The sequence below is a fragment of the Tympanuchus pallidicinctus genome, unplaced genomic scaffold (assembly GCF_026119805.1).
Source record: "Tympanuchus pallidicinctus isolate F22 unplaced genomic scaffold, pur_lepc_1.0 scaffold15, whole genome shotgun sequence".
Lineage (NCBI taxonomy): Eukaryota > Metazoa > Chordata > Aves > Galliformes > Phasianidae > Tympanuchus > Tympanuchus pallidicinctus.
Window position 1 is genome coordinate 16,635,323 of NW_026294669.1, and position 13,824 is coordinate 16,649,146.

General features: G+C 36.9%; 1 protein-coding gene across 5 annotated transcripts in view; it reads right to left on the reverse strand.

The window, feature by feature from the left end:
* The window catches only part of FIGN (fidgetin, microtubule severing factor), a 100,004-nt gene that overhangs the window by 53,608 nt on the left and 32,572 nt on the right, over positions 1 to 13,824 (reverse strand). For 2 of the 5 annotated variants that reach the window (XM_052675419.1, XM_052675418.1), the window contains one exon: positions 11,891 to 12,039. The exons of the other annotated variants lie outside the window; for them this stretch is intronic. The gene's annotated coding sequence lies outside the window, so the exon portion shown is untranslated. The remainder of the gene's footprint in view (positions 1 to 11,890; positions 12,040 to 13,824) is intronic. 5 annotated transcript variants of the gene reach the window in all.

A 13,824-nucleotide genomic window follows, 5' to 3' on the forward strand; every position in this document is an offset into this window, starting at 1 on the left:
AGCCTTCCTTGCCACCCCAGCTGAGAAGGCCAGCTCTCCAAGGCCGGATTTCAAGTAAAAGTCTTGAAGGGTGTGAATCCTTAGTGATAAGCAGGAATAAAACGAGCCCTTTCTGCTGTGCCATGTGCGACAGCAGTGGCAGTGGGTTCTGTATAGGGTGACAAAAACACTCCGGGGAGGCAAAGAAAGTTGGAGACTGACACAGAAAAAGTAGGCTGAGGAAAGGAGAGGCAACTTCAACAATCTTCTTTCATTTCCCATAAGACCTCTGAGTTACCCCAAGCATTCCCATTCAAATTAAGAAATCCAAAAGCATATGATGGAAGAGAGACAAAAGAAAGAATGAAAATGAAAAAACCTTGGAGAATACCAGAAAGTTACTTCAAGTGTGTCTGTCTTTTGACAGATCTTCTCTCCAAAACTATTGTACTGATTGACTCAGCCACACAATCAAATTACCTTGGTTTAACAAATTAAGCCAGTGTCATTGTTCATATGTTCCCTCTTCACTCAGAGTGTAAGCAAGACAAAACAAACTGAAAGGAGAAAGGACTAAGCCATATTACCTCACATGCCCATTGGGCCAAAACAGTGCACAGATAGTTATCATTCCTTAGCAGATGCATAAGCCATAAAGATTTGCAGATGGGCCAAACAACATGGTTTCAAATACGAAAGAATAAACAAGGTTGGAAATGTGATATTTAATAGCACATAAAAACTTGTATATGTATGTAAATAAGAACTAAAATCAACATTCTTGAACTGAGGTCAAAATTGGGCAATGTGATGAGCAACATATACAGCATAAAAAATCCCCAAAGTTTTAATTACTTTAGCTGTCAGATACTGTATTATTTCTGATTGTGTGACAGAAAACAACATCAACAGGAAGCTTGCTAACTCCAGATTCACCAATTTAAAGAGGTCCTGAGCTTTTTTCTTTTTCTTTATAAGCACTTGAAAAATGCATTTAGGCTTTAGTTGGCTGAATGTATACTCTCTTTTACAGCTACCTGTGTCTGCCGGCAGGCAGCGGCCCACAGCCCCAGCCAACATCATCAGTGTCACTAGCCAGTGCTATGCAGCAGATTCGGGTATACAAAGCACTGACAGCAGGAAGCCACTTGGCTCAAAGCCTGTGCTACTTTTTGAAACTTTACTAGATTTTTCAACGCTTACTCAGGAACACATATAGATTTCAAGTATGACAAATGCAAATAGCTTTAGAGCCTACTTATTGGAAAAGGGATGAAACAGGTGATACATAACCTATACTATCTCTTGTGAAAATACTATTCAAAACAGAGTAGAATTTTGCAAACTAATGACTGCAAAGGTTTCGATGAAAGCAGGCCTAAAATGCTCTGAAAAGATTTTGATATTTTCTTGCAAGGGCCAAAGGAAAAAAAAATGCACTTCCACTTGGTCCTGTTGCTTCCAAGAGTACTTGTGATTTCCTTTTCTTCAAAAAGATTTAGAGGACAGGAATACCAAGGCTGTCCCTGCTGTATGCTACATGAGGGCCTTCAGTTTGCTCTCTATTACAACAAATATCTTCATGGAAGTGAAGGTTCCTCCACACCATTCTGCCACCCATGCATCACACCAGTCTACGGACCAACGAGGTGGATTTTACTGATTTAATGACAGATCCAGTAGCTTAACATATACTTAGATTATACCAGTCCACTCTCATGTCAGTATATAATCTTCACAGGAATCTGAGCCTGTAGACATGACAAACCTGAACGACTACCTCCAAATGCTTCATATGTTATTTCTACAGGCTATGATATTTAAGTGATCCATATCAAATTCACAGATGATTTTTCTGTTAGCTATTGCTGCAGTTTTCTAGTGCCTGGCTCACCAAAGCTTTTACATTTGTAAAGATCTATTAAGCCACTACCCCAAAGTAGCAGGATGCTGCAGAGCTGTGAAAGATAAGCTAATGGATTCTTCTCATCTTGCCTGCCTCACAGCATTAACTTGGTGGGTCTTAAACACTGAGCTTTCAGATCAGAGATGGATGTTTGCAGAAAGAAGCCAGAGCCCCAAAGTAACTTTCTTTAACAGTTCATATCCTGTGTAACTCAACATCAACAGAATCAAGAGAGAAGTAAATCGGTGTGTGGTTTTGGCAGCTTTCCCTTTTCAGCCAACTAGAACATCAGACTCTAAATTTTACAGTGAGCTAAAAGAAATTAGCAGCATTATCTTGGTCAAATGTTAAAGTAAATAGTAGTTGAAGTGTTAATCATAATTGCAGTTTTTCAAGTTATTCACATTGCATTCCCCATGCTTACCACAGTGAATGAATTTTGATGAGCAGCATTAAGCCTGCTTTGTCTGTGCCAGAGGGGAGAGCTGGGTCCCAGCTGCTAAAGCAGCAGGTAGCCCAAACAGCTGGACTTGCCTTCCCAGAAAAGCCTGCTTCCTGCAAGGCATGTGGCATGGAGGAGCGGAGCAGGCAGCAGGAAACTGTGGCATGACGCTACCAAACATTTCCTGGTCAGTCTACTCCTTCCATCTCTAAGGCATGTTCAGACTTGGTGTGGGTGTTTCCAGCAAACACCCTTCAGTGCAGCCTGGGATTTTCCCACAAATTCTCTGGTGGGACACAGAAGCCAGTGACGCTGCTGGCATCAGAACATGGCTTAACAGTGGTTGTTTTGCAGCAGTTGGACCCTGAGCTTTAGGTGATGCTTATAATCATTCTAGGTTGTAATTGCACATGGAAGCATTTTTTATTTGGCACTCCCTTTAACAATAAGTTTTTCTAATAAGACAAGCAATAGACTCTTGGATTTGAAATCTGCATGAAAATCCATATTTCCAACACATAAACATCACAAGAAATCGTTTTACAGCTCAGTATGCAACCAGGAACTTGGCAGTCCTCACCCCTGCAGTGATTTACACACTAAGAGCAGGTAAGAACAGACTGACGGGAAAGGAGCCACACAGTAAGAGGACTAGAAAATGCAAGTATTTTACCTTGCCTTATTACCACCAGGTAGTTTTCAGAGGAACCATCAGCTACCCAAATACAAAGCAAAGTGCAAATACTGATCAGTCTTATCTTTGCCTGTACTCCACATGCCTGTGTTAACTATTCAAATTTTAACAAGTGACTTAAAGTAAAATCACATCTTGTTTTTTTTTTCATCTTCCAAAATGCCACAAGAACATCCTACACGATGGGTCACTCATTAGAAGCCACAAAAAATAAAAGGATTTGCTTCCAGTTCAGCCTCTTACACATCCTCTCTGAAGCAAAAAATAGCATCCACAAGTCTTGCTGAAGTGAAACCAGCCACAAGTCTAAGTCCACCACCAAGCAGCTTCTCTAGGACTAACACCAACCATGCCAATGCACCTGTGCTTGGTTGCCAGCCCTGCACACAGGTACTGGTGCAGGGCACTGTGCACCAGCCTCCCCAGCCCAAAGCGCCCTCATCACAGTACCATTACTCTTTCACTTTAAGTTAAAAAGCCAACTAAACCTATATAGCACAAAAAAGCCCTCTGTAGTAGATTTTTTCCAGAGTCCAATAAGAAAGGTATTGTATCAAGCAGCAGTAGCTGGGCAGTCTTTATTGGGCTCATAAAGGATTATGATTTTGCCCTATTCTCTATATAAGTGAATTTCTTAAAATATCATTTTTTAAAATAGCACTTTTTCTTCTCATGATAGTGTTTCTTTAATATATTAACTTTCCCACATCCCATACTTTGATGGTTTGGCAATTTTCTAGTTCATTTTAAATCAGTTTTTGACAAAACAATACCAACAGTTCAGTAAGTGTCCCAGCTGAATTTTACAATTTACGTTTCTTTCTGAAATACCCTCTTACTGAATAGCTTTGGAAACTAATAAAATTTTTCAATTTTAAAGCCCCAAACTCTTCATATTAAGCACTAAACTCTTGTGGAAGGGGGAGGGTGAGTGATAGTCAATGTTGATAGCAGGTTTTATTTTTAGCAATAGAAAAGCTTTTCTAAAATCAGTAATACACTGTAATTTACAGTTTTCATGGAAGCCCCAGTGTATGTATTTTTAGTAATACTTCTGGTGCTTTGGCACACACATACATGAGTGGATGTATGCCTATATGTATATACACTAATTCATAAATACTCACACAAAAATACATGCACATAAACTACTGCTGTTAGTTTTCTCCTTTCTGGTTAAATACTAATGAATAACATAGGTGAAAATCACCACTAATAAATTTTTTTCTTCTGTGTTAGATAAGATGCAACAACTAAGATGAGTAGAACCCTATCTAAGACGTATAAACCCTGTTTATATACAACATGTATTAACAGTGAAGAAAAATACCAGTAACAACCACAGTAACACAATTCGTAATTTATGATAACTTTGCATCAGTAATCATAAAAGCTACATTTCAGTAAGGTTGTGAATTTTTTTTCACCATCAGAATGCAACAGGAGTTCTTCACACGCAAGTAAGCACTTCTAAAGCTGGGGACCCAAACAGCTGCAGATTCAACTGCTTCAGAAATTTACCACGTTCAGTATGTGCCCATCCATTGGAGACAACCCCTGCTTGGCTGAGATAGGTGTAATTTTCATCTACTTCAGAACAAGTGAAAGCACCTCGCATTAAAATTGTCTTTCCTTCCGCTGTCATACCTTAATTCCAGTTGAGAGAAATAACTAAACATTGAGGGCAGGAACTTCTAGATCACTCCAACTTACTCTGCAAGCAGAAATTGAACTTTGTTGCGAGAAAAAAAAAACAAAACAACTGCGTTCTCCAGTCAATCTCTGAACAACTTTTTACCTAATACATTTTAATTCTAGTATGGACAAAGAAAGTTAAACTCTCTACTTAATTAATATTAAATACATCTTCTCCACAGTCCATGTGAAATTTTTTTCTTTAAATACAGGCTTAGCATTTTTTCTTTAACAGTTGTTAAAAGAGCTAAGTCAGGTTCAGAATGTCAAGAAAATGGCACCAAAAAAAAAGGCACCTAAAAATGACACCACGAGAATGGCAAGTCAGACATAAGGACTGAGAGGGAAGGAAGACTGTGCTTAAGTTTGCCTCACTCTTTTCTGTTACCAGTTTTATAGTGAATGGAAACAACAGCTAATGAGGTTTGGTTATTTCACCGCTATGAAAATAACACATCTTAATTATAAGAACTACATACATGCATGGATATGTATTTTCATACATAATACATATCACACAGTTTTAAGTATAATTTATTTCATGTGAGGGATTGTTTTTCTCTTTTCCCTTATCCTCAGTGTCCCAAGGACAACTATGTTAATAATTTCACTTTGATAAATGACCAGATAATTTTTCAGTTAACATTTCTATTTTTTCTAAAAAAGAAAAAATGGCTGGCTACAGAGTAACAAAAATATTTTCAATTTTTACCATCATCTGAGGGAGATAGTACAACAGAGAGAAAATTCAAGAACTAAAACTAATTCTAAAACTAATTTTGAAAATAATCTGCCTTAATGGAGGTCATTTTAGAACCTTTGCATTTGATTGTATAAATTAGCAGGGCCATCACAGACTTGTGGGATATTTTAGGTTTTCTGTCTGCCTTTCTATTAACTTAGGAAACAAAAATGTTCTTCTTAAAAATATTATTCTACCATTCTAGGTTTACAAGAGTCTGGTAAGACTACAGATGAATAGGAGGACTACAGCTTTCACCTTTTGCTGTCCTTCCTTGTGCCTTCAATCTGTCCCTTCAAATGGGATTTCTGCAGAGGTACTGAAGAACTCTCATTTTGGAGAAAGATATAGAATAAAGTGAGGAACTCATACACATGTCAAGAAAAATCACTGCACTTTGTCATACAGCAAACTGCATTACTTGCATAATAGCATTTTCAGCTAGAGTGGGGTAAAATGCAGTAGAATAAAATCCTGAGCAAGAATTTTCTAAGGCTAAAGCTAAGCAAACATCTATGTTCTAGGGAGTGGAAGGAACAAAATTAGGTAAGAAGTTAATTCAAAAAGCTGATCTCATGGTTTGCTATCACTGATCAGCTCTACCAGACAAACAAAACATATAATGATGCTTTGGAATGATACATGCAATGAGGAACAACATAAAGAATGTATGTCTAAACCAACTGCTGGCATCTCAAATGAAAACCTCCAGTAAATCAATCAGTATTTCGCATGCTTTGTTAAGATTTCCATCAAAACCTTTTATATTTTCTACAGATGTGTAAGAATAGTACCTGGCATAAAGCTCTTGCAATGATGTGAATTAAACCAAAAAATAACCTGAGCACTAGTAAAGCGAAAAATCACCTGTTGAACATGTATTTAAGACATTTTGGCATTGAAAGGAATCAAGCATTAACTGAAATGAGTCATAAGTTATATCCTCTGCTAAAAAGTGCTCAGCAAACTTTCCAGTCTTCCCAGGTAGAGAGGTTTTTCTTTTTTAGTAATCAACACAAAATGTGCGAGCCGCAGGCAAAGCCAGAAAATCTCCAGCAGTTGTAGACACCCTCCAGAGCACTAGACAAGCATTACTGCCAAAGCTTTTCTCGAGAATGACACACGCTGGAGTACTCACTCCATATCTCCAGAGAGTGAATTTTCAGTGCAACATGGGACTTTGCTTAAATATACAGGAATTTCTAAGGTATTTCAGAATATACAGTTAAATATATACAAAATCATTCAGGGCCTGAAAAAAAAAAATCTAAGACCAGAAATAGCATGAACTGGCCAAAAATTAAAACCCCAAAATGGAATCTTCAGAGTTGTCCCATATGCCAAGAAACACAAGGAACATGTCAACACAGGCAGTACAAAATATTGACACTGCGGCTCTAAGTAGGATAGATTTGTTTACAAAGCCTGGAAAAAGAAACCACACTTATTTTAGATTAATATGCTCATTCTGCTGAGGCAGCAGCTCTTAATAGAGTGGCATCTAAGCTGCTGATGGCGTATTTGCAGTATTTGTACTAGATAAAGCACAGCTAGCACTGCTGACAGTAATATCTGATCCAGGACAACTTATTAAGTTATCCTAAGTAAAGCAGTGATCTAAATGTTTTATCCTCAAGTCTAAGTATAATGGATTTAATGGAAAATAATAATGCACACGCTAAAAGAGGTGCCTAGTTACTTTCCAGTCCATGTTAAAACCCAGTGGTTTCACTATATCATTTAATCAGTGTAGGCAAGTGGTGGTAATTTTTACAGTACAATCAGAGAACATCTATGGATAGAAATTAACAGATAATATTTATATTATATTAATAAAGTTTGGGATTCCTTCCCATTGCCACTGCATATAGTGTTATCTGTGTGTTCACAGTGAGAAACATTAGTTGCAAGCTAAACTTCCTTTTTTTAGTGTTAATGTTACAGAACCTTGGAAAAAAGATGATGCTGTGGACTAAATGTCCAAGTTTCTAAATCCTACACAAAAGAACCAGACAGAGCACAATAAAGCTCTTACACTTCAAGAAGAACCTGTCAGATAAAGAGTATTTTCTGCAAGTATCCTAAGCGAATGAGAGGTCAGCAATCATCTTATTTCCCAGACTGCTGTGCACTCCTCGACTATGGCCAAGGATGTAGCATTGGACTTTCTTCTGTCAAGGGAAGTACACTTCTAAAATTATAATCTACATTAACTCAGTAAAGAAACACAGGCTTTATTACTCAAGAGCCTGGCAGCTGAACAGCAATATGTGAGATCTACCCTGTGAACAGTATGTACTGTAGGCAGCATTGTTAGAATGAAAGAAGACTGAAGATGAAGCCAAGACTCCTGGTGAGATCTATCAGATGCTTATTAGCACAAGAGATTTCAAAAGCTACATGACAGAAGGGATAAAACAACAGAAAACAATCTAGTCTGGTGTACAGTCAAGGAAGAGAAAGAAATATCAGTGTTATGTGTGAATGTAAGCTAAACATTTGTAAATGCCATTCTGCAGAAAAACTAATGTAAAAAGAAGACAAAAGTACTGACCTACTTCACGCTCTTCATGTTCTGAATACCTCGTATTAGCTTTAAGGATAGTGATTCATTTTCATTTTCATTCATTCAAAATCATCATCCAACTTTATACTGAAGGCCTCCTTTTCTCCTGTCTGCCAAGAAGCCTGCAAGGAGGTTATTAACGTAATGCAATGTGGAAAAGCAGTTGAATGAAGCGGTGTCACGACACTCCAAGTATGGTGGAAACTTCTTCCAAGAATCTTTGTATCGAGTCATCTTTGAAGTTTATAGTAGGCTCGCAGCTCCATCCCCCCAGATAGCAAACTTCTGTGCATATCTACTGAAGAGGAAAGAAAAGGGAGGTGTCTTTGCCTCAGGATAAATCAAAAGGGATTTCAATTATGTCTGTTCTTGACAATGTCTAGCATGATAGGAACTTGCTGCAGAACAGGTTCCTGGCAAGACACAAGAGGAGAGAGGCCTTTGGGCATAACTATAATTTTGTTAAGATGTTAATTAAAATCCATATTGATCCACAAAGGAAAGTATACAATAGAAAATTGGTATATACTACATCTGGTGCTGGAAAGTCATTCGTAAGAGTACTCACACTCCACAGGAAACACAGTGGTATCACTGACACAACAAAGGGCCCAAAAACTAAATGTGCACGGCCGCTACAGTACTATACTCACTTGAAAGACAAGGTGGGGAACTGTGATTAATTCTTTTCTAACTCAACGGCATAAAGCAGAGAGTGGATAAAAAATGGCACATGAACTACATGTTTATAAAGACTTTAAAGAAGAAATGACTCAAGCAAAATCCTTTAAGGGCATATTCAATGAAAGTAATAGGCCAACAAATTTGTCTAAAACCTCTTGCTCAAAATTTACAAATAAAACACAAATATTTACCTTTTTTTTTTTTTCAATAATGCAATATCAACAATTTGAATCTCTGCTGAAGGTTGTACGGTAAGTACCTTTTAAAAAAAAACAAACCAGCACTATCTCTTCCAATATTTAAATGAAAAGCCAAAACTCAGATTTTTGCATGAATGTAAAGATTTTTCAAAGCTTTTTAACCAGCCAAACTTCAAATAATTACTATTTAACCTCATATGTAATGCACAGATTTTGCATTGTTTGTCTTTCTTTGAAGAGTTAGAAAAGATGGGAGGTTTCAGAGTAAATTTGTTAGGGGAAGCTCTTAAATAATCATGACTATGTTCAGTAAAGAATCAAAACACATAGTAGAGATTGCAAGGTCCAAATTGTTAATCCAACAAATAGATGACCAGGAAATGCAGCATGTATTTACAGTGTTGATTAGGGCAAGAGAATTGAGAACACCCTAAAACACATGGAGCCCAGCAATGCAATATACCCAACCAATATTTATTGCTGCTTCTGTAGAAGCAATTTCCATTTTGATGTGTTCTCTCACACATGATGTCCTGAAACAGTTAAGTAACAAGAAAAATACAGGTTCAAGATTATATCTGTCACAGATGAAAATACAGCATTTATGCAGCATTACATTACAAAGCCACTGGTTTATGGACCCAAGGTCCTCTTGGGACTGCCACAAATCTACATATTGTCATACGGTGATAGATTTTTATGTTTGCGTATCTGAATTAAGAAGAACCCACATTAATAACCAAAACAAACAAAACAGTGATTGACTGTAAAGGTCTGAGGGAATTTAACAGTGTCATTCGGTTCTGATAAAGATCACAAGTAGTCCACAAAATCTGTCAGGAAAACACCCTATCTCAGCCAGCATTTTAGAAAGAAATCAAGGATTTTGTTAAAAACACGTAATTCTAGGGGTGGATGCTTACAATGCAGGAACATCCGAATTTGCTCTATGCTGCAGTGAAAGAAGAGACTGATGATACTCTTGTGCAAATGATTCTACAAACTACCAATGACATAAATTCTGCAAGATGTTTATCTGGCTAGTCAGTGACTTCTAAAATTCTACTGTGCTATTCTAGGTGAACTTTAACACTGAATTCTGCCAAACAAAATATCATTTTTCTGGACATAATCGACAGTAAGCATGGAACTCCATAAATTTATGAAATTCAGCAAACACAGGAAGGAGATTATATGACAGCTACAATAGCAAATAACTGGACCTGATGATAATTCGAGGCTATCTCCATTCTTGTTTTCCAAATTTATTACATTTACACTAGACACTAGGTTTTATTAGTAGCTTAAACCAGTTTTGGACATGAATGTTCAGAGTCGAAACATAAATGCATCCTATGTATTCATGATTACTAAATTATTAGTCTGAATTTTCAGACCATTTCATGATTATTTCAGCTCATGGATAAATCCTGCACATTACCATAGCCATCCCTCTCTCACTGATGCATTCATTTAAGATACAATTAATCTAATGAAGGACTCAACATGGATCTGATTCAGAAGTTTAACTGGAGTTCTAGCCTAAAGTATCAGAGAATACATATGATTTAGCATCCTTGTGTTTTAGAAATAAGTGTTTTGTATCTTCTACCACATATAAAAATTAATATGCAGGTATATGCTACAAAAAGTGGTATCTAACGCAACATTCTGATATCTCTAAATAAATTTGCGATGTAACCAAAAAAAAAAGCACATATAGCAATCACATCTGTATATCCACCATCATCACAACATTATTTTGGTACGGTATATTTGATAAAGCAGTACATAAAAATGCAGTCAAATACCTCATAATTTCCTAACAGTATACTCTTTTTTAGATTACTTAGTAGGTTTTGATTTAACCTAGCTGGATATCAAAGACTCATTTTTAAAGCAAGGTAAATAAACATGCAAAAACACAGAGAATCCCACAAAATCCCAGGCCTCCTAGTTTTCTGTAGTGAAATTCGACCCACTGAAAGCTACCAGCCTTCTTTTAGGTATCATCTTCATTTCTTGACCACTTTCTCATAGAGATCTCTCTATCTATGCCTCCACCCATCCCTGAGAGGGAAACAATACATTCAATCTCAGGAAGCCACCTGTGCTTTTTAATAGCTATGCCTGACAAAGAATAAGTCTTGTAATATACGAGATCCATAAATGGAAAATCATTCAACATGTGAGAAAGGTGACTGAATTCACCAGTTTAGAGTCAGCTTTTAATTCCTAGGTTTGGGTTGTTTTTTTTGAGTTTTTCTAAAATGCCATTCATGAAATATTAGAGATGCCTGTCTTTTATTAACATTATGTCCTCTGACATCCATGCAGTGAAAGATAAAAAGATGGCATTAAGTTTCAGCAGGGAAGTGAAATGTTGCATGGTGCAAGGTGACCCAGTCTCATTTAACTGATTACCAAAATATAATCAAATAAAGCCTATGATCTTTACAGTGGTAAAAACAGTGCAGCAAGAAGACAAATACAATTTTTAAAAGTGAAAAGACCAGTTGAAATAAACCATATCTATTTGTAACATTTAAATGAGTCCTCTGCAGCTATGTGGTTCTTGTAAGGCCATCCATATTGAGAAAAGAAACGAAAAGGAAATTCATGACAGACTGATGATGCATGTGCAATTCAATTATATTAAGACAAACTGCCTTGGGTTAAGATTAGCAAAAGAAAACTTTAGGAAACACAGATTTTGTAAAACAGATCTAGACTTAATTGACACAGTTCTTCTCACTCTGCTCATTTTTGATTGTTACTACAAATTTCAAGCACCTTTCTCTAACATGTTTTCTGATAGCTACTGACAAACTTGAGATATTTTCATGATGGACTTTGGCTGTAATCCACTATGGCAATTCCTCCGTTTCTAAACCCTCACATTTAGTCCTTCAAATCCATTCACTGAGAGCTGCCTCACCTGCCATTCTGATTGCAATGCCTCCCAGACCCTCATCAGCTCACCTCATCTATCCACTGTCACACAAACTTGGGCTCGATTTGTTGAAATGAAGGAAACTTCTACTGGGGTCGAATGATGTAATTTGGGGCTCAAACTAAGTGAAGCTTGCTGGTTTGGATTTTGCGTTAGGTGAAATTCTGTGAAACAAATCCTGAAAGAAAACAAAACAAGACTATGAATTCATGCTTGCATTTTGCACAGAATTACCCCTTTCAAAATAGTTTCTAAGCATTTTAAACTAATCACAGTAGGCCTGGAAAAATGCAAGCAAAATTAATATTAAAATTGCAGTTTTACACATATGTTTTAAATAAAAGAAAATAAGGGATTGGCTAAATGTCTCACAGAGTTACTCCTTTACTTGCTCACCTGTTGTTCACAGTTATTTCCTAACAGCCAAACAAGCTCACAGGTGTACAGGAGTACAGCTGTTGAGTCTAGTAGGGTTCAGTCTTTTCCCCATCTCTCTTTCCATAAGGTACCAGAAAGGTACCCACTGAAAGCAATCCAATTATTTTTAAAAATCTTTCATTTGGAAACAAACAAAGAAAAAAGTAACAAATGATGATTTGTTGTCTTTTAAAATATTTCCAAGTCTGTGCTAAATACGGTGAAGCTTGCTGTCACAGCCTGGTCTCTAGCTCTTATGGCATGATGGTGCAGTACAGAACACAAGCACTACAGCAACAAGGGAAAGAAGCTGTAAGACATTTGCGGTGCTGCAATTTTAATTCTGAAATTTTATTCAATAGAAATAGTAAAATCAAGGTAGCGCAATATTGAAAAATTTGGTTTTGCTCTGTATTTACAGATCCATAGAAAAAGAAGAAAGGCTGAAACAACAAGCATGTTTTTACCCCTACAACACTTACATTGACAATACAACATATGCTGTGCAGACAGTGTAGCCAAGAGATGAATGGAGGGGCTGATTCTGATCCTGACTGCATCGGAAGAGCTCTGTAACCCAGTATTTCACTCGAAAGCTCCACATGGAAACACCTATCCATGGGGCCTACCCCAGGAAACAACTCCCAGCCCTCGCCATAACATAGTAACTGGTAACATGCTGGCAGCATTTAAATGGGTGCTCTTCATCTGACAATACAAGGTGCAGGGACAGAGAGTTAGTGAAGGAGGAGGTGATGGACACTGCAGACTGAGACACACACAAACATCTACAACTTCAAAAAATGTACTTTTAATACAACTGGAAACCTCAGTGAATGTTGTTTCTTACTCTGCCCAGATGCTCAGATTCGTGCCACTAAATACAAGATTTACTGCCCGAAAAAAAAGCAAACATATTACTTATACACATATATAAATGTGTGTATGTGAATGTAAAAAATAAAAACAAAGAAAAAACTCTATATAATAAAATGGCAATAAAAATCCCTTACCAATTACTCTGTTACCTTCTCAAAATAGAAATAGTGTCTCTTATGCCTTAATTTTATGATTTCCTTTGGCCTACGTTAAAAAAGTAATGTAATTATCCTCTATAAAAAGGTTGGCTGAGGTCCCTGTGAAAATCTGCTCAGGGTGATTATTTAGTTGGGTTTTTTATTTGTGGAATTTAGGCAAGAATGTCTCAAGCTGTTTGTCAAAATAACTGCTTGATCTGCTTTAGTATTTTAGTATTTGTTAAAAAAATAGCATTTTCTAATAAATGGAGAGTAAGGTTAAATACGCTAATTATGAATCCAAAAGAAGATTTAAACACAAAGATTGTGTAAAGGGGTTATTAATTTTGGTGCATTTGGAGTCCATTCTCCAGATTAAATAATTACAGCGTAACTAGAAATAGGTTGGCCACTCCAAAAGTAATGCCTCCTGTTTGTTTCCAAGGAAACTACAACAGATACAAAGAGCACAGCACTATTCTGATAAAGCAGATTCTCAAGGACAAAACACTGTTTTTCAACATAGTTAC